Genomic DNA, 6,000 nt, shown 5'->3' on the forward strand with positions numbered 1-6,000 from the left:
GTGATAATAAAACGCTGTAAAATTTGTTCCCGAAAACAAAAAAAAAGATAAAACATCGTTTCACAGGTTTTCTGTAGATTATTTGGCTGATTTATTTCTTTAATACGAATAATAATTTTACAGATATGAAGGAATACAAAACTTCAACGTATGTTGCCAGTATTTTGAAAATGAATTTGCCATTTTTATTGGTAAAATGGTTAAAGGATCTTCAGGGTAATTCTGTTGGATTTTTCGATCGTGAATGTGATTATTTGTAAAGTGCACCAAAGGTTCATGATAATAATTATTAGATTATTTTAATAAGCATACTACATTATTTTGCTTTTAAGCTTAAAAACGTCGTTTTCGCTAGCGATTTAATTTATGTGAACTCCATGATGGATATGATGAAAATAAAGTGTCCCGTATTCTCGACTAAAAACTACCGCTATTCGTATTCATATATTATGAAAAATAAAAAATAATATAATTATTATTTATTATAGTTAATATTGAAACTTTTTTTATATAATTTATTTAATAAAAAATTGAATACAATTTTTTTGTACATATATAACTTTAGTAGGCAGGTACTTTATGTAATAAAAGAATTTAAATAAAAATTAAAACTTGACTTCTCATTTATGTATATAGCCTACGTAACTACCGCCACTAACATAATAATTCAGATCATTGCAATGAAACCTCGCAACTCAAAATCGGTCCAACGGTTTATACTGCAGGGCGTGTCAAAGAAATATTATACATACATCCATAAACTCGAAAAACATAACCCTCTTTTTTGCGTAGTCGGGGAAAAATTTGGGAAATTTTTCAATATCCGGTAACATTACACGCACACAGAAGCACCGTGTACGTACTGTGCAGCGGCGAAATGACAGCACACATAGCTTTATTGAAAATGACGATAAATTATTCGGTTTAGTTCGGCAACGCTCCATCTGTCTTTTATTTTGTAATCTAAGGTGATACCACACATAATATGGATCAAGATAGTGCAAGTACTGAATACCGAATATGCAAATAAAGAACTTTCATTTCGATGCCGGAACAATGGTGCTGATTTCGTGGGGGTTTGCCTATTAGCGGCAGATGATGAATTTTAATAGTGTGAAAGTTCATATGAGTAATAATAATTGATGACTGGAAAAAACTCCGTAAGTTATCATAATTAACTAGAAGACTAGAAGTATTCATTTTTCTAAATTTTTATATTTTAAAATATAAGTTCCTTTGAAGTGTTCATTGTTAATTTGAGTGAAATAAATTATTATGAAATTATTAATTTCGGTCATCATTCTTATACAGCATGTGGTAAAATATATTATTCGAACACGCCTGTTTCCTACAACGAACAAGTGAATAATAAAGCCCGGCCCATCTAAATATTCATGAAGTAAATCAACGTGCTTGCTCGATTCTTGACTGGAAGCATTACACATCAAATTCTTTATATATATCAACACTTGCGAATTGTTCTTAAAAAAAAACTGAAAGAAGCTGTAAAAAAATCGCCGATGGAATAGAATGTTAATTATTTTAAGTCAATAACATGTGATAGTCGATAAATGTATGTTTAAATAATATATGATGTGTTTCGCGCTTTTTAATTATTTATTCACACTATAATTTTTAATGTTGATAAAAATAAAATTATTAACGTTCGATATTTGCACTAGAGATAGCAAATCAATGTGCAGGTCGCAGTCTTGCAGCGTTGACTTGAATGACTCATAAACACCATGATTTACTGAACACAATCAAGATTTGTAGAGTATTAATTCCGCTGTTAAACTGACCGGAACATTTCGCTAAACCACAAAATTATAGGCTTAAATAAGATTAATTATGGGTGTTGTTACTCACTGCATACAGATTAAAGGGTTACAAGTTGATGCTTTTAACGTAAATTGTGGAAACAGCATAATATCTATTGAATATTAAATAGTTATGTGTTGAATCCTGGCTATAGATTTAATATTAACTTTTCACTACAATATTTTCCTCGTATAAAAGCATACTATGTTGCATTTAAGATTAAATCTTGGGTGGTACAGATTGGTAACACAGATGTAAACATAAAAATCCTACCTCTATCTTTTTGAATGTGAGTTGATACGACGTAATACATCTGTTGGTATGATGTTATTTATGGCTGTGATTTATTGGTAAAACATACTTTTTCGAATCGTATTTTATATCGATACGACCTACGATAATCGTAAACGATACTGAAACAGGTATTTTATAATGTAATGTTACGTTTATTGACATTATGCGACCACACAATATTTTATGTGTAACATTATTATTACCGTTAAATCATTATTTGATAAAACATTAATTAAAGTATGTAATATCCAAAGACGTAAAAAAATGATAACCATAAAATCAAGAATCGGAAATTTTGATTTGATGTAGATTCTAAATCTAATTTAAAAATTATTTAAATGTGTTTTTGTATAAAGTTCTACTTTATTGACTTTTTCTTTAATTATGTTTTGCATTAATAGAGAGTAGAGAATAAATTATGTATTTGATATTCATATGAAAGATAACGATTGTACGTCTTTATACTTTAATTCTTAAGTTTTTATTGCCTTCCCCGGTTAGCTACCTACCGTAGGTATACGTATTTCAATGAAGCGTCGTTTTTATGTCTCGGAAAATATGAACCTAGATACATTATCATAATTCACTTTCGACTTAGGTAGGTATTTACATTGTAAACTTTTATGAGAATATACAGGTATATTGTGCCTACCTACATTATAATATTATTTGTTAAAATGTGTTCAACAAGCACGCAAGAATATTGATACCTACATACTTGTTAGTATTGCAATATTTTCCTCGTGTCCTGTTTATAATAACAACGAAATTGCCGTGATGTAACGGCCATCTTTTAAATATCAATGAATGCGTAGCTTTATTTTCTGAGAATAAAATATTTCATGTAAATGAACTGATGTACATATTTCCCCCATAACGTAATTGCGCCTGACACTGTGATCGATGGGTCAGTTATATCACAGCGTTTCGAACTTTAAGAAGCTAATTCCAGATTTAATGAGACAGCTCATCTGATTTTTTTAATTGATGAACCGGTAGTTCCATGTCGTTTTTGTAGGTGTTCACTTGACACAATAAAGTCTACAGCAACTTTTTAAATGCATATTGTTACTAACTTTTATTAATTACTAACTGTATCCGTGCGGCTGCTCTTGCATTAAAGTAACATTTCCATAAACGACGGAAAGTTCTCAATTTCTTACTTCTTAACAATTTTTCTTTTGTGGATGCCTAAAAATGTGCTATTTAATGGTTATAATTATTCACTAATATATCTACCTACTAGGGTTTGTGCGATATTTAATAATTTAATAATATAAATATGTGAATTAGACCCGAAAGTAAGAGCTCTATTCAACATTTAATCTAATCGAAGATTTAGATCAAAAGCCTTGAAACGGCTGCCCGCTGCTGGCTGTAGACGTAGGCCCTGTGAAATTGGTAATGGAAATTTACTGGTAATGGAATTTGAAAATTATACATTATAAATATAATTTAATTATAACTTCGGCCTTTCTTTCGTAATTTACTCGTATTTTCAATAGAATCCACATTCATCGCGATTCTTCAGCAGTCCAATATTCCCTGAAGTAGCAGGAACTATTTATTATATAATTTAACAAGAAAACGGAGTGGAAGTAAGGCGGCAGGAGAAAGCTGTGCGTTCGCCGCGAACCCGACACGTGTCGTTTGTTCAATTAGTGTAGGGTGTCGTATGAGCTAGCGGACTGCGGGCACCGGGCACCGGGCACCGGCAGCGCGCTCGCGACCGCAATCTGCAACGGTTACCTGCGGCCGAAGCCGGAACGTAATGTGATAACTGACCATTGCTTGTATTGCTTACATGCCTCGTAAATTCATAGCCCTTCAATAAATACGTCTTTCCATTATTTATTGGCAAAAATAGCTAGCTAAAGAGGAGAGCTTGGGACTTACGATGGGTAACGATTAAAAGCTTAGCTTATTCATCTCGATTTATGCAAAAATATTTATAAGGTAAAACGTGTTTTAATATTATTGTTGTTTCCTTCCTTCCTTTTAATCGGTGGACGGTGACAGATGCCCTGTAAAATTCTCTAAAAAGATAGGTAGTTGAATAAAATCCCGCTAAAAGCTGTTGATTTATATTTATTTTTAATTTACGAAATCATAACCACGAAATCATATATTCGTTCATTAGATTGTAAATATATTCATTTAATATTTCAACATGAGCTTTGGCTCTGTAAAATAAATGATCTTCAATACAAATGACTGCATTTGATAGGAAATATTAAATTAACTCCTTCATTAAAATAACCACACATAACGTAGATAGTAATAATTTTTAACAAAGACATTCGGAGTATTTTGGAATATATTAGTCATTAATAAAATATTACGTTATATAGTACTAGAGCCGACAAAGCCATGTGACGGCGGTCCGCTTTAAGAATTTTAATATATTAATCATTACGTAAAACTTAGTAATATATTGTTTTCGCTATTTGTAGACGATGTGTTTTACAATGTAACCCGTTTCTAATGTCTCTAAGATACCAAATTAGTAAAAAAGATATATGTGTTTCGTTAGATCCAATTTCAGTTCTTGGAAAAATGAAGAAACTAGTTTCTAATAGACCTACCTCTATCAGATGCCGACAGCGCGCCGCGCCGCGCCATAATGAAGTTAACTTGTAATCATCGTGTAAATTGTAATCTATTATTTGCTCGTAAATATTGCACTTATGGTAAAGCCTTTGCGCTAATATTGTCATTAATTTAAATAAAAAATACGAAATTATGTATACCTACCTGTTTATGACACTCTTCTTCGTACATTATCAACCTATAATTTAATAATTATTTTCCATTGAATCTTGTTTATGTCTTGAAAACAATAAATCCCTAGTTTTTTTTTGTCTTACGACATTGTTCTGAGTGAAAGTGTATCAAAAAATCTAAAAATTCTTACCCAATGACCTTTCTATGCTCATATCGCTCAACAAAGAGATCATTATTGAATCAAACAAAAGCTTTATCGTGACCCGAATTCCCGCCGACTACTTTTTAAAATTATATTGGAATTGGAATTTCGGAACCCTTACACATGCAATAAATTTTGTTATATTTGTGTTGCGATGCTATCTTAAATTCTCATTCTCAGAATATGTTTCTTCCAATACGTGCAATTAATAGGTACCTATAATAGACATTAAATCAATGCCAATATTTCGCGATAATTTAAACTTTTTCGAACTTAGTGTATTTTGAGCTGAAAGAATTATCGAAGCAACCGGTAGCAAAGTAATCACCGTAAACCGGCTTTATGCTTTTGAGCTACTGTTCGAGTCTGATTTCATCAACATCTGGCCACATGCCTCACCGTTGCCGAACACATTGAATTGATAATTATCATATTTAACTACTTTATTGCCCTATTAACACTACATAACGATACGTTATATGAAAATAATTGGTTTTCATTACTTTGTTATTGAGTATAAGGCTGTTTGATCATCAGAAACGGTATTTTGAAGTTGTAATGTAAAAATAAATACAATAGTAACGTTTAGTTGGTTTAGTCAGAACAATAAAAAAGCAACACCAGTCATATGTGAAATTTGTACAAACTATGATGAAACATAATTGCCTATTTCGTCTAAATGTTCGTCTAAGGTGTCCGAATGTAATTACCAAAAGTCAGAGCAGTCCCGCCCACGAGTGCTCTTGCGTGGTATCAGTCTCCAGCAACCTGCATACAAAACTAAATTACACGATCATTCTTTGTGTTGTACTCTTCAGCTATTATCTTTATTATAGGTTTGTAATAACTTATTTTTGTCAGTATTGGTAATAAACGTTCAAATGGTTAGAAAGGTAATCAATCAATAAAGACATTACCTACTTTGAATTGTGTGTGTCGGAGATTTAACGACTCGTGTT

This window comes from Colias croceus, chromosome 3 (assembly GCF_905220415.1).
Source record: "Colias croceus chromosome 3, ilColCroc2.1".
NCBI classification, from domain to species: Eukaryota; Metazoa; Arthropoda; class Insecta; order Lepidoptera; family Pieridae; genus Colias; species Colias croceus.